The following is a 22,355-nucleotide window of genomic DNA, read 5'->3' on the forward strand; positions in this document are numbered from 1 at the left end:
ATACCCTCTAAACCCCCACCCCTCTTTCCCTGGCTCTATCTCCAGACAGAGTGGGAACCCAGAAGGAAGTGACAGTGAAGAATCATCACTAAGCTACGTTTATTACGTCCTGGCTGGGAAAGAGGAGGGAGAGGAAGTGAAGAGGAGGACAAGATTACGGGATAGAAATAAAGATGATTTTTTTTCTATGGCATTTGTGCCTCTGAAGTCCCCAAACTCCACCATCTGCCACTGGGGAATATTGCCTTTGATATCCAGGAAAAGCTGTTCCACTGCGGCGCTGCGTTGGCAATGTGTTGGCGTTGAGTTCAGTGGAAGTGTCCAAGCTCAAAAATTACTGTTGCATTCATCCTAAAATAGTGCATTTCAGTGAAGTTTGGACTTCAAAAGCAGATCTTTGTACCAGTTGGTTCAGCTTTTCTGCACATGGTGAGAACATATCAAAACTGCACTAATGCAGTGATGGATATGCTCCACATGCTTTTCCTCTCAGTTGTTCTTTCAAAATTAAAGCCTAAAACACGGATGTTATGCTGACAGCATTTAATGCCTTTGCTGGAGTTGAATAAGTTAGATGGAACCTACAGTAAATTCTCAAATAGTTATTTTTTTTATCATAAACTGTAGGGAAAACCAGGCCTATATTAAAGTAGCAGATACTATAGACAGACCCTGGTTAAAGTTTCAAGTAGCATTTGACCGTACTTTAGCAGTACCCTGTTTTCTGTTCTGCTTCTGTTTTAATTGGTTGTTAAACGGTAACTTCAGTATTTTTCAACCTATTTCTCCATGTTTTTGTGTCTAACTGACTAATGGGGACAACTATTTCTGAAACTGTTCCAGTATTGAGGGAGAGCTCTGTAGACAGCAGCTGCTCATGGACTGCAATGTAATCCTGATGGGGCAAGCTGGCACCGTCATTTACGTCCACTAAAAGTTCTTGTTTTTGCCATTGACAGGCTCTGGTTGTTATTATAAGTGTCTGACATAAGTGCACGTTTTGATGGAGCCAACAGAACCACATCATCTGCAAAGAGCAGAGATGCAATTCTGAGGTCCCCGAACCGGACAATCACCTCCCCCTGGCTGCACCTTGAGATCTAGTCCATGAAAATCACAAACAGGGACGGCGACAAGGAACAACCCTGGCGGAGGCCAACACCCACTGGGAATATGTTTGACTTTGTACCAAGTATACGGACGCAGCTCTCACTTTGGTTATACAAGGACCGGATGGCTTGTAACAACGACCCCAGTACCCCATATTCCAGCAGTACCCCCACAGGACTCCCCGGTGGACACGGTTGTAGCAAAAGTTGTGCATTTTAATACGAAAACGTATTAGTGTGGATGTAGCCTCAGTGCTTGTGCACATACATTTGGGTATCTGGATCCCACGAATAGTGAGATAAGACAACCCAGTCAGTTTTTTGTGAGCTGCCTAGATCAGAAAACTTTCAGATGTGGCTCCCGTTGTTCTAGTAGAATCCCATACAAGTATGAACCTTGAAATGAGCATGATAAATCCCCTTTAAAAGAGAAACAGGGGGGCAACAGAGGTGAGTATAACTTGACTCTGGTGTTGTACTGATGGAATTAGCCCTGTATATATCATACTGAATTTACCATGTGAGCCATGATATGTCAATGATTGTTAGGATTTTATGTTAAGGACAAAACCTGACAATCATGACATGACCAGGCTGTCACAATGTGAAAACAATACTTGCTAGTGACTGTACTCAGCAATGAAACTAAATTTGGACAAGTAGTTTGAGTCTAATTAGTGAGGAAGGCTCGCTCTCTTCTGTTGCGGCCCCATGCTGTGATTTTGGCTGATGAGACGGCTGGATTTTTTACATGAGCCATTATTCCAATCCATCTTCCTCCTTATCTGCTGTCTGGAGCAGCAGAGGAGTGCAGGTTAGCTGGAGAGAGGCCTGCTGCTTCCTGTCCTCTGAGAGCCAGAGCCAGAGAGGACGGGGTGAAGGGGAGCACTTGTTAAATGGACTGATGAGTGATAATCCAGAGATGAACACGCACTTGTAGCTCATTTAACTGGACATCCTTCCCATACATCACAGTGAAACACTTCGTAAAATCCATACCCACCTACACACACACACACACACTCACCTCGGAGTTACATTTCCCAAGACGTTGACTTCAGGTGTTGTAAAACAATTACACACACCATCATTTCTCCTGTAAAATGTCAGTTGTAATTTGCGTATTAAACAGTCCACAGCCTGCATCGTTTAATAAGGCAAAGGTGCCTTGCTATAATTAGCACTATAAAAACGTGTATGTGATGGTATGGGATTTGGATTGACTCCATACCAGTGGACTTGTTTAACTAAGGTCATCTGTTTTCATGAACATTATTATTAGAGTTCAATGTAGGATGAAAATTTAAGATACAATATTTGGATTTTAGTTTTTTATTCAATCAATTCAAGTTAAGTTGCAACAAATGGCTTAATTAATGGTTAATACATAATTTACTATTACAGATAATAACAGATTTTGACTTTCTAGGCGGTGAAAAAAAAGGTCTAAGTGACCACAGGTCTAACATTAACTGATAAATGATTAACGGTGTGTATAACAATGATTGGGGGTTCTACTGGCTGAAGGTGTGGTGGTCTGACCATTTGGGAAGAGCAGTGGAGGACCTTTTATTTTTGTATATTTTTTCCATCCTACCCTGTGAAAGAAAAATCTAATACAGTCAAAGAGGACAACAATCCTGTCAACACCATCACAACAATAGTTAACTAAATCTGTTTTCTGACACTTTATTGACTAAACAAGTGATTGATTGTTTAAATTGAATCAACAGATTACATGTTAATGAAAAAATAAAATGTAGCGCCACCAGAATTAATACTAAAATAGTATTACTACTAGTAGTGGTACCAATTTACTAAAAATCTAATGTCCCTGGAAAAACATTACAGCGATTACAGTATCCAAGACTGACAGCTGGAGACGTTAATGCTGACAAATGTCCCTGTCCTGCTAACCCAGCCCAGTCGCCAGAAAGAATGTTCTAAAACCACAGGATACGTTTTATGTTTCACAAATGCGTTTCATATCATCCTCGTATCACGCTTGCAGAAACGCATAATGACACTACGTGGTTAATGTTGTGAAATGATTGGTTAGGTTTAGGCAACAAAACTACTTGGTTAAAGTTAGAAAAAAGATTGTGGTTTTGTTCAAATAATAACGTAACAACGTAACGTAACAACATTACAAGGCAAAGTAACAACGCAACAAAACAACGTAACATTGTAACTTAACATCGTAACTTAATATTGTAACTAACTAACTAACTAACAACTAAATATAACAACTTAACGTAACAAAGTAATGTCACAATGTAACAACAACGTAACACAACAATGTAACATAACAATGTAACGTAACAATGTAACGTAACAATGTAACAACGTAACGTAACGTAGCGTAATGTAACATAACCTAACAACGTAACGTAACAAGGTAATAACGTAACAAGGTAACAACTTAACAACGTAAAAACGTAACACTTTTTTCCTGCCGACTGGGCTGGCTAAACACACTCAGATCAGTGTTCAAATCACTGTGCAGCACCTTTGCAGGAAGAAAGTAAGAGATGTTTAAGCTTTAAACTGTCTGCAACTATCACTCTCTAATCTATGCATGAGCTGTGGACAGATCCAGAGTAGGCAGACCAGTATGATGTATAACCAGGTAAACCAATGGACTCTATCGTACAGTACTGATCAACTGGTGTCTGACTGCGTGACTGTGAAGACCAGTGCAAGAACCACGCAGCAGCTCTAAAACTCAGCTGCAATTCTTTCATCTAAAACTAAGAGATCACATTAAACCTATTTTAGCCTCTTTACACTGGACATCTGTGCATTTTAGAATTGATTTTAAATTTCCATAGCTAACTTTTAAAGCACCTGGTTACATTACTGAACTGTTCAGGCCCTATAGGCTACATGTAGTCTCTACAATTAGCCATCCCAGAGACGAGGCTGAAGTCTAGAGGAGACCCGAGGCTCTGAAATGGTCTGTCTGGGGACATGGCCTCTAAGCTGAGTCACTGTTACATTAATTTGCTTTTCACACTTCACTTCATAAAGCTTATCCTGATTTTAATTCATTCTCCCAACTAATCCAAAATCGGGATTGGGATTGGGATTGTCCTACAATTATTTAACCAAATCCGTTTTACTCAGAAACCCCGATAATGCTGTCCATTAGCTTCTGTACTCTCCCTGTGACTTTCACTCTGTCCTGGACTGTTTCAGTACATCACCATGCCCTCATCCTGTGCTCTCGGACAGTCAAACAGGCATTCTAAAACATGGATGTCTATTTGAATGGCCCTCTCCCTAACTCTTCCCAGCTGCCTGTGACCTCTGTCATACTATGTAGCCCGACGATTGAATCTATTGCCTCATCCAGACTCCACTCTCTGGGCCTCGCTGCCACCTCTGCCCCAAACCCCCGACACCTTTGCGTGCCGCTCGCCGTGTACGTAAGTGGGTTAGCGCTCGGCTAAGGCTACCTGCCTCTCACTTCCATCCGGCTGCGAGGGGGTCATCTGCAGCAGAGGTCTTAGGGAATGTCCTTTTTTGAATGACATCCATATTCTCACCAGCGTGGGAGAGGAAGGAGAAGGGGAGGGGACTCAGGGATCAGGGGGGTTAAAGGAGGGAGAAGAAACAGCACTCCTTTGGATTTGAACTTCAACTTGACCTCCGACCTCCCTTCTCCCTGTCTCGGATATCAAAACACAGAACCATCTGCCTCTTACTGCAGGGCTGGCGGGGAGCGTGGGGTTAATATCATACACTTAGGGAGCAGAATACAGACTGCAATTATCTTCTATTCTCAGACAGGATCCTATTATTTGCTCCTGGAGTCGCGACAGATGGACGGGACAGTCACATCCTCTCTCCCTTTGCTGCCATTCCTGTGCAAAGCCAATGTGGAGGGCAGGGCGAGTGAGGATGAGGACATAATGGTGAGAGAGGGCGAGGAAGGGGCAAGGGGAGGGTGAGAAAGGGCGTGGGGTTAGGCGAGGGTGCAGAAAAAAGGAGGTGGAGGAGGGAAACCTGAGCCTGTAAGGGCTGGCCTCCTCCTCCTCCTCCCTCCTTCATCTATCCATCCATCACAATGGGAAGAGGGAGCGCTTGAAGGCGATTGATGAAGACATGTAGTTTGTAGTAAGAGGAGGAGGAGGAGGAGGAGGAGAACAGCTGGTGAAGTGAGGCAGATTCAGTTTCTTTACCTGATTATGATCTTTTGTAAACTATATCTCCTGAAATCTGAAAGCTTCCACCCAGTGGATCAAATGACTGATGTGAAAGGAGAGGTTTGTAGTGACTCTGCACTTGAACCTCAGCTCTACGAAGTGATTTAGCCTCTTTCAGCTCATTGTTTTGCTTTTTAAGGCCCACAGCTTTACTGTTTGGGTTCAGTCTCACAGCTCTCATCAGCCTGGTTCCCAGCAGCAGCAGCAGGCAGCTGTTCTCAGTGAAAAGGCTCTGATAAAGCAGACAAACACAGATAGAGACTAGCTGGTGAACATAGTGGAGCATTTCACGGCTAAAGAGATGGATATTTTTTCCCGGGAGTTGGTGGAGACCAAAACAGAACTAAGAGAGAGTGAATTTGAGATAAGCCTTTTTTTGATTGCTAGAGGAAAAACGCAGGTGTTGTAGCAGCGCAAGGACAGAAATAATCATTCTATATATAGCGAAAAAAAGAAGTAAAATGTTGGAAACGTTAAAAACATTTTAACAAAATTGCAAAATGCACGTTTATAGTTTCATACCGTGCACCTGTAAAGCTCAACACCGGAAACAAGCCGTTATCTGCAATTATTATCTCTTCCGGACCCGACCCGACCCAGCCTGACACGTTAATATAAAGGCACACTGGCGTCAAACGGCACGTGTCAAAACAGCCATCCTCATAATTTTCTATGTACACCACTCACACCGGTTAGGTAGGTGCGACCCGTCACACTGTCCTATTTCCAGCCCCTGAAAAACGTCCTTTTTTCCCTACTCGCTCCCTGCTTGCTCCGTTCCAGCTCCTGTAGCAGCTCCTCTTCTCTGCTCCCTGGCAGGTCGACTTCCCATCTCCTCACTCACCTTTTCCTGTGGCTGTCTGTTGTGTGTGTCGATGAATGGATGAGAAGAGACCAGTCACTGAGGTCGAGAGGTATCCCGAGCCATAGTCCGAAAAATATCCTGAACAGAAGCACATGGCTATGTGTTATGCAAAATGATGACGTCGGACCTCCCGGTCGCGATTTTTTTTCCCTACCATGGCGAAGGCATGACCCGCCCTACTTTACCTCCGGTTGGCTTACACTGATATTCTTACCCTAAACCTAACTAAACTATCTTACTCCTAATGCCTAAACCTAACCAACCAACAAAGACATTCAGAGCAAGGAGATGGGAAGGCCCGATGACGTCATTCTGCACAGTGCCTCTGTTTGTTGCATGGAGAGTACTTTCAGCCTGACAAAGTGTCCGTATTTGACACAATGGGCTGGTATTTTCAGAACAGATGGGCCGTCAGAACAATGGTCCGTGCCCCTGGAGGTGTGAAATCAAGGTTAGGTACACCTGAGTGTCCACACATGGTTTAAAGCTAATGCAGTGTGCTGCAGCGGGACACTTCCTATTAGTGCTAGGGGCGGCACTTGACACGCCGCTGCACTGGGGCGCCTGTGTGTTTTCAGCTTAAGACTCGCCACTCAACGAGTAGGCTAATCACTTGTTCTTTGACTGCTGTTAAACAACAAGACTAGCTAGCTATCCAGCTATGTCATTGTCCCCAAATCAATATCAGGAGTTTCACAAAACCTTGATTAGCATAACGCTAGCATAAAGCTAATGCAAGAAAGTCAATAACATTGTGTACGGTTGAGAAACAGTAAATATAATTTGTCGGTATATTAAACAACAAGACGAGCTAGCTATCCAGTCATGTCATAGTACTCAAATCAATATCAAGATATCACGAAGAAATGAGAGGCCACGTTTAACGCTACTGACGACGAGGCACTGAAGGACTAACGTTACACTCAATGTGTTATAATAAAAGCGAGCCGGTCATTGTTGTGAAAGAATCCCCGACAGGGCGATGTGAAGCAGAGGGGTCTCTCATCGCCCTGAAGGAGATTCTTTCACAACAATGACCCGCTAGATGTACATTATCCCGCTTATTACACGGCTACTTGCTGAACAAATCAATATTTTGACACAAAAACGGTCCTCCAGAGTCCGACATCAGAGCTGTGAACATAGCAACGGTCTGTTATACATAGCAACGGTCTGCTAAACGTAGCAACGGTGTGCTATGCATAGCAACGGTCTGCTATGCATAGCAACGGTCTGCTATACATAGCAACCGTCTGCTATACATAGCAACCATCTGCTATAGCCTACATAGCAACAGTATTAAACGTAGCAACGGTCTGTTATACATAGCAACGGTCTGTGATACATAGCAACGGTCTGCTATACATAGCAACAGTCTGTTAAACGTAGCAACGATCTGTTATACATAGCAACGGTCTGTAATACATAGCAATAGAACATCGTGATTGACCAATCAGAATTGAGTATTCAACACAGCTATGTAATAACAGGAATTAATGGACACCCTCGCAGCCAGTCAGAATCAAGTATTCACACAAACCACAGTATAATTGATTATAACGAAACACTTTAAAAGTCGATAAATATTTGGTAAGTATGTCTCCTGAAATAATCCTAAAGCCACGAGACATTTCTCGATGTTTTTCCCCAATGAATGCCCAGATGCCTTTTTTTTTTCTTCCAGATTAATAAATCATCAGACCCGCGTCTCAAACACAGATCATGATATGCATACATTTGTGGGAGAAAATATTGAGGTTAAAAGATTCATTAAGTGTATTCCCCAAATCCAGCCCTTCCATGTACAAGTGCGCACACACACACACACATGCACGCACACACACAGTGAGGGCTGCAGGCAGGCATGTTTTCCAGGCAGACATCTGAAAGTGGATCCTCAGAGCTGAATTTCCATGTCGTATCGGGCCCAGGAGAGCTGGTTTACAGGGCAAAGAACCAGCCTCGCTCATTTAATTACCGCCTATCAGTGGCATCAGAGTGTAGCTACCAGTTTAAATGGAAAGTGGGATGAAGCGGGCGCAGGGGCAGAGAGCGAGCACGTTGAGCTGCTGTGATAGTTTCATGCATAGATTTGAAACTTTCCTCTCTGGTAGCTGTTGTTTATCCCATAGCCCCCCTTCCCCCCCACCCCCACCCCCCCACATGCAAATGTGAAATATGTAGTGATTTAGGAAATAAGGCAGACCACACACGAGATTCACTCTGATGTCTTCTCATGATAACACAGTTTAATGCTTTGTTATGCACTCATAAGTAGAATATTGGTTGGTTTGAAAGCAATATGAATCAAACATAATTAAGATCAGTTATGAGATCTGTTTCTCAAAAAGAAAATGTTTAATACACTCCCCGAGGAAGAAGTCCTTCCGCTCAGTGTCTGGGTCGCCTGGCTTTCCACTCACTCTCAATTCATACTGTAAACAGAGACTGTTGCAATTTTCATAATTGTGGATGTAATTTCTTTTAAGATGAAGCAGCAGAATGTTACAATGAAGTCTTCAAGGGAAATTCTCCGTTTTTACAGATCAGTGTTTCAGTACTTCACTACGGCAGCACAGGAACTCCTCAGGGGACGCTTCAGAAGGACGGAGAAACCACGAGGACACTCTGCTGCCCCAAAAATCAACCTTCATATACAATAACATGCAGTTTATTAAAGCTGCAGTAGGTAGAAATGGAGCAAATGTGATTAAAAAAAATATTTGTATACACTATATCCTGACAGTAGTGCACGAGACAGAAAAAATCATGTGTCTCTGTGTCCTCTGGTGCTCCTAATGGCATCTGCAATATTTCACAGACTGGAGGAAAACAACCAATCAGAGCTGATCTGGAGTCTGCCGTCTAGCTGCCATCTCCGACCAAATGGTCAAACTAGGCAGCGCTGATCAAATATGAATCAATATTCTGTTACATTAATGTCTATTTCTCTCCTCAGATGTTCTCAGAATCATCTTGTAGTGTACTTTTTAATACCAAGCACCGCCCACCAGCCGGAGCACAGCCAATAGGAACGCTCTCTCTCTGAAATGACCTGTGATTAGTCAAAGTCTCCCGTCACGTGCTAGATGTTCTAAAGCCTGAAAACAGAGCCATGAGGAGGAGCAGAAGTCTAGTTTATCTCAGAACACTTGAATTACAATACGCTGAAAGATTGTTATGGGATTTTTGCCCAATGATGCCAAAAACATACTGCCTACTGAAGCTTTAATAGCTATTTCCCACCTACAGAAGGTGATGTTGGTCCGTCAGTCCATATGCACTTAACACTTACAGAGTATCACATTATTCCCCCAAATCTCTGAGACACTTATAGCAAACCACCAACTCTCTCAGAGTTCAGTGAAAGGAATGACCAGTACTTAGAACAGCTGGGAAAATGTAAATAGAACAATTAATTCCAACTTCTATATTAATTTAATTTAAAATCATATAAAAAAAAAAAAAAAACTAAAGCCACTCAATAAAAGAGAGACTCAATCTGAGGACAAAAGGGAAGTCATGCAGGATCTGTTCTTCGGCTGACCACAACTCTGATGATTCACCACAACATTGTTCTGTGGCCCCGGTGTGGGACATTGCCCGGGGCTCCCCACCGGCCCTCAGTGTTCGCTGAAGAGCACGACTTCCCCACGGACCGCTGACAAGCTCCTCCACCTCCCAGCTACCGCAGCCCAGCCCCGGTCAGAGAGAGCGCTGCCTGGGGCCAGTCTACCAGCCGGACCCTGTTGCTCCCCCTCCCCCCTTCCAGACATCCAGGGGAACAAAGCGGGCTCCCCCAGGACTGACCGCACCTCCCTCATGACACGCATATGTGTGTCTGTGGGTCTGAAGTACTGGAGTGTTGCCTCAGAAGGCAGCTATATGAAGGCCTTGTGTGAAATACAGAACTGTAAAGTGAAGACTGAGAGGAACATAAAGAACATAAAGAACATGAAGAACATGAAGAACATAAAGAACATGGTTTTCTCTTATAATTGTGGCCATTCTGACTATCATTGGTCATTGACACCTGCCACTTCTGTCGTAGAGATTTGGGTAATGTTACTCAGGCAAAACAAGTTGATAGGGTCACTGAGTCACTGGTCAATTTGGAGGTAATGTTGAAACATTTACCAATTTCCCAGTCCTGATCCCGGACGAGCCCCCATTTGTTACCACCTGGCTCAAGGCTGGCAACAAAAAGGGAGGCCACACAGATATATCAATATCAAGTCATTTATTTAACTCAAATTAACCAACATATCAACTAACTGGTGGGGTGTGTAAGCAGGAGAGAGATCAGTCATGTTAGTAGTGTGTGCATATGAGTTCAAATATGGTGTAATGTGTGTTGGCTGGTGTGACAAACCAAACAAAGAAAGAATGGTGAGGTAGATGCAGCAGGCCCAGCTGAGAGAGAGTGAGACTGTCAGAAGGCAGTCCTTTTAATGGCTTCTCGACAGCCCAGCCCAGATGGGCAGGTACAACCGACAACCTTCCCAGCTACACCAACCAGCTACTCCCTGGATCTGCAAAAGCTGCAGTCAAACACTCAGTCAGATGAGTAAGAGAGAGCTTGTCACAGGGGCAAACAGCACAAGCCTTCTGAAGCTTTCCAAATGAACTTTAACTGTATAGGAATCATTTTGAACATTCGTCTCGGATTCTGACTGAAAGTAAACCCAGAAATCAGCTGCTGTCGCTAACTGCTAACTTGTCTCGACTTTCCAAAGACAATAACTTCAACAAATCTTCTCTCTTTAGCTAAAGCTTCTCTAGCAAAAGGCACATGCTAAATCAACAATGACCCACAGTAAGACACATTTCAACAATCAGGCATGCACAGATGAATCTATGGTTCTAGCTCGCAACTTGCCCCTAATGTAGATTCCTATATAGTTAGCTACAATAGCTAACGGGGGTCATTTCAGTGTTTACATGTGTAAATGTACTTTACATCGTAGACACATAGATAAGTGTTTGTAACAGGGCTGTCAAAGTTAACGTGATAATAACATGTTAACGAAAATGTGTTTTAACGCCACTAATTTCTTTAACCCATTAACGCAGCTTGCGATTGTTAGGTTGTAGTGAGTTTTAAAGCTAGAATGAAGAATATAATATCATATGAAACAAGAAAAACCTAAGGAATCCATCGTTACCAACCATGTCATAATAACTTATTGTGAAGGAGGTTAAATAACGCTTCAAACTTGCGCTCAATTTTGGCGAGAAAAACGGTCATGGCCATTTTCAAAGGGGTCCCTTGACCTCTGACCTCCAGATATGTGAGATATGTAGTTCGGGGCAAGTCATAGTCAAGTCAGCGCACTGACACACTGACAGCTGTTGTTGCCTGTTGGGCTGGAGTTTGCCATGTTGTGATTTGAACATATGTTTTATGCTAAATGCAGTACCTGTGAGGGTTTCTGGATCAATATCTGTCATTGTTTTGTGTTGTTAATTTATATCCAATAATAAATATATACATACATTTGCATAAAGCAGCATATTTTCCCCTTCCCATGTTAATAAGAGTATTAAATACTTGACAAATCTCCCTTTAAGGTACATTTTGAACAGATAAAAAATGTGTGATGTATTTGCGATTAACTAGCCTGGGAAAAAGGTTTGGAAACTTGTGTTTGGTGGATTATTTCTCTGTTGTTACAATGCTAGTTGGCATTGTATTTTACATGGTTGGAAAGCCTGTTTATTTACCTTCACAATGATGTCCAACTTGTAAGGCTCATGCATTTGTGGGATGAGCAGCACAGCTGATTATGTGGGTAGCGCCCAAGAAAAATTTGCCAAAATGCTCTATGTTTATTTGAATGGATTGACAGCCCTAGTGTGTAATGATTTATGTAAAATTGAGCTTTATCTGGACGGAGTGTTTTTTTTTTAGTGCAAATTTAGAATTTTCCTTTAAAAATGCCAACAACTTGTGTAAATAAAAAAACACCATACCTTTATTTGTTTGATCTGATTGAACCACTGTAAGAAATGGTCCAGTGTGATCTTCACTAAGCAAGCAGACAGTGCAGTCAACAAGCTCCCCTGATTAGCCTCTAATAGATGCTCCATGGCCCTAGGTGCAAATTACTTAATAAATATGTCCACATAGGTTTATTTCCTCTTAATGGCACTCCCAGCATGGCGTCCATTAGTCGCTGTGACCCAATTTAAGAGTCATCGCTCACACAGCCAAATCAGAGAGGCATGTCTCTACTGCCAGGATGATTTTACTGTCCTGCCCAACACGTCCACAGACAGCCATCCATGATCGGACTGCGGAGAACAGTCCTGAGATTCTGTCTGCGTGTTGTGAAGTTCTAGCTGGGTGCAAGGTGGGTCTTATTACAGCCATGTGATATATACACACACATTTTGAGTACTAATCAACTGAGGACATGTATTACAGTGTTTGGCAAATTTGTTTTAACTACATTCACCTGCAACCTAAATTCGAATCCGACATTAACCATCCATCCATTTTCTTGTTTCTTGTCTAGTGCGAAACTAAAAGTAACGTTGACTTATTTTGTCACGTCAGTCATTAGTCACATGACTATCGTCAGTCCTGTGAGTCACCAGTCAGGGAAGTTAACGTCAACTACGACCGTTTCCTAACCCTAACTAACTAACACTATACATGTAACAAACGTATATTGACACGCCGTCCCTGGTCCGTCCAACAGTAACACAAGAGGGCTACCCCGTGCGTCGGTCTCCAATGCCGAGCGGCGCTGACCAAGCGCCGGTATTTGAGGAGTTGGGAGTGAGAATTTGTTGATTTATTTGATTTTATTGTGTATTTTTTGGTCAGCACACTGCCGTATTTTGTTTTCACTGTTTTCTTTTAAATCATGTTTTGTTTGCGCTACAGTGGTTTTTAAAAGTGTGTGTGTGTGTGCGTGTGGTTGGGATTGAGCGATGATGAACACATCTTCTTGATGACCGCTGCGCCCAACCAACACCACCGCCAGCAATAAGTCAAATCAGAGCTCCCATTTGGCCTGCGGTCGGTCTGCTCTGGCTCTCTGGTCCTCTTGGAAGAGTTGTTGACACGCGTCCTGTTCCTCCTCAATGAACACATGCAGACACGCACGTATTCACAACAAGGAGACTCAACAACAGTGATACTTGAAAAGAAACTGTTCACTCTTTTCCCCCCAAGTTCCCATTTCTATGCTGCTTCTCCTCCCCTGGAAAAACACAGAAAACATGAAATTAAATGTGTGTACATTTTATCATGTCTGCTATCGCCTTTTGAAAATTGCAGGTAGCGGAGTGTTTAACATTCTCTTGTCAAGCGTCCTCCTGCTGGGACAATAAATGCCTGTCCAGTTTTGCTCACAGCGGCGGCTGCAGATTACAAACAGCAGGAGCACGCCGGAGTCTGAACACAATACCGATAAGGACGCCTGTCTTAGTGCCGCTGCTTTGGCTGGCTTCTCCTCACGCCAGGAACCTGCTGCTTTCTAATATTTACACACAACTAGAATGGCAAATGTACCGTAACTTCACCCACACACTCCCCCCCACACCTGGAATCAGTGTGCATATTGTTGTGTGTTTTTGTCTTTTGGGAGACGGGGTCTGTATTTTGACGAGAAGGGGGAGAGGGAGGGCTAAATTACAGCACAAACACAGTGAAATTTCCATCGCATCTTTTCATCCAGGAGTTTCAGGAGGAGGTAGGTGTGGATGATTGCAACTGAGTTTTTATTCCACTTTTTTTGGCTGCAAGTCTGGGTGAAAGAAAGAGTTTCTGTTCTACTTTTTTCAGGCGCGGGTGGAGGGTGAAATGCAGATTTACTGTCTAAGCTGTGACAATTGAAGAGCTGGAGAATGTAGAAGGAAGACGCAGGAGGCCACTGACACAGAATATCATTCACAACGGCAAGACAAAGAAGTCCATATGATTGAGATTAAAGAACAATGAAAAGAAAAATGACTTCTTTTTACCTGTTTTATTGCTAATTCTTTGTGTCATAACAGAAAAAGAAAAATACATGTATTCTTTCTTTAAAATGTCAATACTTTAACATCCTAGAAAATGGGCTGATTTAGAGTTCACAGCATAGCTGTTTAGATTTTTGAACAATCTGTCACTTTATTTCTTCCCTCAACTGAAATCAGAAACTTTAAAGCTGCATTAGTTGTTTTTTTGGCCACTTGGGGGCAGCGCAACAAGCTGAAAACTTCTTAACGAGTTCTTAACAAACACTGGCCTATTTGGACATCCTGCAGACATGGACAGAGACTTTTCAAAATCCTATTTCGTCTCCCTCACTTTTATTGTTTCAGGTTGCTTTACTTGCTAAAGTCTCTCTGATCATTGTTCTCTTACTGTCCAGTCACCACAGTCCAGATGTTTGCCCTGTGTTTCACCTTTCATCAGTAAGGTTGCATACAGGCTGCACCACCTTACTGATGCAGGTTGTTGGAGCTGTATGCAGCCTGAAAGAAATACCTGCAGACACTACGCAGGGCTGAAAAACAAGCTCCTATCAATGTCATTTGTAATGTAATATTTGTATTTACAGTTTAAAAAATGTCCTAAAAAAACACTAGAATTAACATTAGTAAAAGAAAGACAATGAAGCACACATAAAAAAAATAAAAATAAAAAATGATTTAACTAGTGTTGGTTCATTAACGATATAAAGGTTCAAGGTTTACATTTTGTAGTTATACTGTTATTATGGAAACCACAATAACCAATTATATCATAATTTGTTATATATTGTTTATCTTAGCCCATATATATATTTTTATCATTTTTATCTTAGCCCATATATATATATATATATATATATATATATACACTGGTCAGCCATAACATTAGGTCAGCATGGGCACCCTGACCGATCCCCATAAGCAACAAACTGCTCCTCACTGTGTGTTCTGACACCTTTCTATCAGAACCAGCATTAACTTTTTCATCAGTTTGAGCTCCAGTAGCTCTTCTATTGGATCGGACAACAAGGGCCAGCCTTCACTCCCCACGTGCATCAATGAGCCTCGGGTCTGACCCTGTCGCCGGTTCACCGGTTCTCCTTCCTTGGACCACTTTTGGTAGGTCCTGACCACTGCAGACCGGGAACATCCCACAAGAGCTGCAGTTCTGGAGATGCTCTGACCCAGTCGTCTAGCCAGCACTATCTGGCCCTCGTCAAAGTCGCTCACATCCTTACGCTGGCCCATTTTTTTCTGCTTCCAACACAAAGTTCAAAGTTCAAAATGTTCACTTGCTGCCTAATATAACTAATATAATATATATATAGCCTGTATACACATCCAGCAGACACAGAGGAATATTCACTCTGTCTTAGTTGTTTTAGAAGGGAAATGGAGGGAAAACATTTGAAGAAAGAAAAAGACGTACTTTGGGAAGATCTCGCAAAACCATTTAATTTAGGGTCCGTGTGACAGCTACAGTAGCGTGGAAAATAGTGACAGAAAGTTTGGTGGTAGTCAGGAGAAAGTTTGTGACCCGGCCGCCATGTTGAGATCAGTTGAGGAAATACCAAGCACCGCCCACCAGCCGGAGCAAACTTTCTCATTTTACAGCTAAACAGTACACTACAAGATGATTCTGAGGCCATCTGAGGAGAGAAATAGGCATTACAGTAACAGAATATTGATTCATATCTGATCAGCGCTGCCTAGTTTGACCATATGGTCGGAGTTCGTGAGTGACTGACAGCTTCCTCCGTTGAATGAACAGCCAATAGGAAGTGAAATGACCTGTGATTGGTCAAAGTCTCTCGTCACGGCTAGATGTTCTAAAGCCTGAAAACAGAGCCATGAGGAGGAGCAGAAATCTAGTTTTCTCTCAGAACACTTGAATTACAATATGCTGAAAGGTTATTATGGGATTTTTGTCCAATGATGCCAAAAACCTTCTTCCTACCCCCTCTATTAGGACTATTTGAACACTGAATGTAAAGTCCTGTAACTGAACACTGCTAATTCATTGTTCGTTTGTTTAAAGTCTGCAGCTTGTTTCTCTTATGTGAAATGTCTTACGTTGTTTGTTTGAACTTGTTGCTGTTTTATTTGTTTCTTCTTTTATGTGAAACTTGTTATGCTGTTTTCTTGGACAGGAATCTCACTGGGAAATATTCCTGGAAAGATAAAGGTTAAATAAATAAAAGAGTAGTGATAACCTGATAGCAGAATGGAGTGGCTGGAAGTGAATCATTTAGAAGTATACCACATTTTTGAAAGCTCAGCATAATAACCAAAGCAGGTCTCCAACATTTGGCTAAAGCCATAAATACACTGAGTTAAGGAGGCGAGGCACCATCACAACACTTTGTCCTTGTGACTTTAATTCTTTTGTGAACAGTCACCCAACAAGCTCTCAGCTCAGGCAGTGAAAGTATGCATATATTTCAGTTGAGGTGACATTCTCTCTCGTGTGTTTTCGGTATTGTGACCTAAACCCTCAACAGGAACTACACTCGGTACAGGAATGGCAACTTGTGGACACACACGGTTCTCTGTACACCCACATATCCCGTGTACACACACAAACAAGCAAAGAACAAACAAAAGGAAAAGGGAATAAGAGTTTGACGGCTGCTGAGTTGCGAGGCAGAACACACCCCAGCAGATGTTCAGGCTGCATCAGAACTCACATGACGACAGCTATACAACCTCCACACACTGCAGTATTGTGAAAGTTTTCGTAGATCCACATCTCCTTCAAACGCCTCCACTGTCTTTAACGGACAGGGTTCCTAAACAGTTTAAAACCTAAAGTTCCACACTGTTTCCAGAAGTTAACTTCCAGGTTTTAGTGACTTTCAGTGTGATTTACACATTGTTCGGCCACAGAGAACTCTAGGGATAGATAGATAGATAGATAGTAACTTTATTGATCCCGAGGGAAATTCAAGAATGATGATCCATGTTAAAGGTCCCATATTGTAAAAATGAAGTGCATCTTTCATGTCTTTTATATTATAAAGCAGGTTTAAGTGATATATAAATACTGTTAAACTATCACAACGCTCAATATACGGAGAAATACACACAGCCCGTATTCAGAAATTGCGTGTTTGAAACAAGCCGTTAGGATTTCTGTCCATTTGTGATGTCACAAATATACAATATATAGACCATTTCACGGTTTTAAACATTAACATTCTAAATGTGTCCCAGTTTATTTCCTGTTGCAGTGTATGTAAATAACATCAGCTGACAGGAAGTAAACATGGACCCAAGCTGTTGCCTAGCAACGCAATTCCATTGAAATGCACTAAAACGGAGCGTTTCAGACAGAGGGTGAATACAGGTATATTCAGGCAGACAGTATGAGGAAAATACAGTTTTTTTTAACATTACAGCATGTAAACATGTTCTAGTAGAAACACAAAATACAAGTATGAACCTGAAAATGAGCACGATATGGGACCTTTAACAGTCTGTTGTACTTTTCTAAATAATGTACAAACTCATCAAAACCTGAAAATTCACTTTTTTCAGATAAAAAGAAAGACCTAAAACTATGGTAATGCAAATAATAATTCATGATGGAATTGTTATGGTGCTGTCTAAATTCACTATGTATGAAGGTCTGTTGAAGTGGTCGCCACTCAGTGGAAACGGATACTGTTGGTCAAAATAACAATCAAGAAGTGCATCTTTCAGGTCAACTCAAATAAAATGGTTAAAGTCAGAGAAATGTCTCACGTGCTTAGAATTCAACCTGGGTTGTCAATTAAATGCACAGTATGTATCTATCCACCCGCTGTATTCACCTTTACACCCTTAGTGTCCTCTCTGCCATGTGATCCTTTCAGGTGCTTAAAGGACCGGTGTGTAACAATTAGGGGGATCTATTGGCAGAAATTGTATATAATATTAATATGTACATTTAGTTTTGTGATTAACCCCTTGATAATAAGAATAGTTGCGTTTTCGTTACCTTAGAATGAGCCATTTATATCTACATAGGGTCCTCTCCAATGAGTCCGCCATGTTGCACCACCATGTTTCTACAGTAGCCCAGGCATGTCCAGCCAGTTAGCCCAGTCAATAACGTTACTCCCTCCCGTCGCCGCCACTCTCTCTCTCTTGCTTCACCACTCACTTCCCACGAACACACACACTCTATGCACTGGCTCTGCTCCAAATGGCTCTAGACAGGAACATTTAAATTTCCGCGTCAGCCACTGTAGATCTCCAACACGCTTGTCACACGGGAGAGGCTTCAGTTGATACCACCAGATCCTACACACTGGACCTTTAAATTAAGCATATACAATTAAGGACAGTTTACTCTACCAGAGGTGAAACAAAGTCATTATTTTGCAAGTCACAAGTAAGTCTCAAAACGTGACTATGAGGTCATAAATCTGGTCCAATTTCTTCTTTGTGTTTCAAGTCCTAGAAATGTATGTGCCTGCCGGTTTGCACTGACCTTTTCCTATACTGCCTCTACAATGTAGTTGGTTACTGTTGGACTGATTCAAAATATGTCCATTGTCGGAAAAAAATTAAGAGTTCATTCGTTGCACACTTTCTTAAAACATAAATTTTAATGTTATCATGTCATTCCAAGTCAGAAGGTTAAAGTCCAAGTCAATGTGTTAAAGTCAAAGTCGAGTTGAAAGTTGTTTTTAATTTAGTTGAGTCTAAAGTCACCAGATTTGTCATTCAAAACTGAGTCCACGTCATGTGACTCGAGTCCACACCTCTGTATTGTACATCTTTTTTTGTGTACTGTCTAGATCAGAAAACATGTGATTCAACAAGCCATTCAGATTTAGCTCCCCTTCCTATGTCACACGAGGCACACTGGTCTATAATCCGACGGGCTTAAATTCTTAATATTCTTCTTCCACCTAAAACTTTGCCACGCTACTCGTCTCGCAGCGTTGCCAACACCTGAACAAAAAATACATCAAAACGTGCGGAATGATCGGGAATCGGTGCTATGACTTTTCTAAGAGATTCGTGCAGCGGGTTTTCCGAAAACATCGCGCGAAAACTCCATAAGAATGAATGGAAAATCATTGGAAGACAGCTAAAAAACACTCCTCTTTGGGACCATACAGACTCGCCATACTTTAATATAGAAAAATGATTAAAAGTTTAAACGGGTCACGAGACTTGGGACTTTATTTGGCCTAATGGGCATTTTGATAGCTGGCACGGTTTTCACGAAATCACAGTTTACGTTTTGTGAAATTTTCCGACCGTTTCAGATTTTATAATGGGTGTGTATTGCGTGTATTGTTCAAAGCTAGAGCGCGTGTCATATACGGCTAGAGTGGAGGAGAGCTTTAAAATCTTTTGATATTTTTCCGAACAAATTGCTCCCTAACCCACAATATTCATTCTTCATAGATCATTTTTTAAAATCAAATTGTAGGAAATCTTGTGCCGGTCGCAGTCGTACAGTTATGGAATCAAACGGACTTACACATTTGTCTCTAGGGTCCCAAAAGTGAGAGTAAGTCCAACAAGCCGCTCCATAGAGAGCAATGTTAAATAAGACGGGAAATGTCTGGAAGAAAGAGGACAAAGGCACTTTTCTAACCTGCTCCCATGATCCCATTTTTGACTCCACACACACAAAAAACAACATCAGTGCGTTTGGCAGAGTCTCTTCTCTCTGATGATAGTAACATTTTGCCGATTGGACTCACAGTTTTTGTCTGAGAGGTACTTTTAGGACATGTACGTTTCTGATTAACTCCTATGATGAACTCTCTGACTGAGGACAGTTAGCAGTGTGTGTGTGTGTGTGTGTGTGTGTGTGTGTGTGGTCTATATATCTCAAACACAGAGGCCTATTATGAATAATTAATATCAACCGTGATTTGGACAATTACTATTATTTATTAACATACAAAAATACAATTAATATGCTCTCCTTAAACCTACCAGACTGTATGGAAGTCTGAATCTGCCCCCCACCGTCCCGGCATCAGCACCAGCACCAGCACCAGCACCAGCACCAGCACCAGGCACACTGGTCAAAATTTAGAAGAGACAGGTGCCAAAACGGAGCGTTTCAGACAGAGTTTGGATACAGTTCAAAGTTCAGTTCATGCCAACCTGATATCAGCATAACTGATGCAACTTTGCATAACACATCCACGACTTTAAAACATTGAACAGCAAGTATGGGATGGAAAACATTCCAAGTGTACTTTTCCTCATGTGTGAACTTCTGGACCCCTGCATGAAACCTGCCGTATACCGTACCTTACATTGGAGTTTGAATACTTTGGATCCCACCCAACCAAAATACTGACAATTGTCACAAACACAGGAAACCCAGTGGCCGGGGGAAACTGTTATCGAGTTATTGGCGCGTGGGCCGGGGGGAGGGATGGCATCCGTATCATGAGAGTGGTGGTTAGGCCACTGCTGCGAGGCTTTCACGCTTCGCCGGCTCGCCGATCGGAGGCCGACCACAGCAAACACACGGGCAACAACTGCCTGCCAGGCCGGCCAGTGGATAACACATCCATGCTAAATGAAAAAGGCAGCTCTCTCTGCAAGCCCAAAAGATGGTAGTGTTGTGTTTAAGTGCTGTCCCCCCCCCACACCCCACCATCTCCCCAACCCGCTCACCAACCTCTTCCCTCCCCCCCCACCTCCATCCATTTGCTATCATTATGTAGTACTGCCCCCTACTGCGGGACCGTGGCTGTGGCGCCCCCAAGGTCAGTGTCTGTGAGGGGGGGTTGGGAGGTGGAGAGGAAAGCCAGGCGGGGGGGCTCTTTACTCCTGAAGAGGCTGGAACAATCGATGGCAAGCCACCAGTCGCCACAGGGGCCCCCGAGGGCCCTCACAACACTGACATTAGTGGAGATGTCTTCCTCCGTGGGGAGGGAGGGGGGGGTGGGCTGTTGGGAGTTAATGAGGGAGGTGGGGGGTCCCATCGGGGACGGTCCAGAAGCTTGAGGACAAGAGTGGATAGAGGGAAAATGGACAGCTTGTCAGCAGCTCCTCATGTGTGAAATGTCCTCCTGTACACTCATTTTAATAGAAATATAACTCCGATGATTTGACACAGGTTTTGCAACAATTTGAAAAATGTCTGTCATTGCTGGACGCTCAGAAATGTGACATTTCAGCAGCAGGACAGAGATGGACAGGAGGACAAAGAGATGCACTTATTTGCAAATGCCGGCCACCGATTCAGATTTGACCACGTCTATTCAGGAGATGTGATTTGCATCCTGTCTGCTCTTAAACATATGCATTAGCACCGCTGAGCTCAGCAGTGCTGCATTTATCCCCTCAAAGGGTTGAGAAAGTCAAATGTGACATTCACGTTCATGTTGCTTGAGTGTTAAAAGTTGTTGCATCTTCAAAAAATCCTTCCTTTTTAACTCAGGTGAATGAGTCACATGTGGACTTGGTCCTGACTCAAGTAAACCACTAAAATCCTTTTAGTCAGGTTTATTTTCCTACACTTAACAGGTCTTCAGTCAAATAGAGTAGCTGACCTTCTTGGACACTCAGGACATAATCCTCAAATTAATTTGATTACTAATGGAGCCATTAATGACTAATGAATAGCATATTGAAGGTTAACTTTGGTATTTGTTCCCATGTGTTGGTTTCTAAGTGACTAATGGGGACAACAGTTTGTGAAATAGGTCCAGTATTGAGGGAGAACGTGTAACCGGCAGCCGTGAAACGAGCTGTGAGGGCAAGTGAGCAGCGTCAATGTTACGTTATGTCCACTAAAAGTTATTGTTTTTGCCTCTGACAGGCTCAGGTTGTTATTATAAGTGTTTGACAACATTATGGAAAGAACCCAACAGAAAAATAAAATGGCCATTATGAAAGGCAAACTCTATGTAGTAGTAAGAAATGGCTGACAGCCGCAGAAACGCAGCTGGTGTCAACACCCGACACGTGAATCATACAGCCGCCACGCGCTCCTGACGTTCCCAGTGTGAAAGAAGCGTAAGACACCCCTACATCACTGATCAAATAACTACTCCACATCACACTGAGGGCTTCATTCTGGATGGACCCTCCAAGAAACTACAGCACCTTACTACTTGGACTCAACTTGGGAAGACATTTCCTTATCATGCTCCTCCAGTCTTTCCAGTTGTTGCCAGTGTTGAGTGTTTGGTTTTGTTGTGCTTCCGTGGAGTTCGTGGTGGTGGGAGCTGATCA

This window comes from Sebastes umbrosus, chromosome 16 (genome assembly GCF_015220745.1).
Source record: "Sebastes umbrosus isolate fSebUmb1 chromosome 16, fSebUmb1.pri, whole genome shotgun sequence".
Classification (NCBI taxonomy): domain Eukaryota; kingdom Metazoa; phylum Chordata; class Actinopteri; order Perciformes; family Sebastidae; genus Sebastes; species Sebastes umbrosus.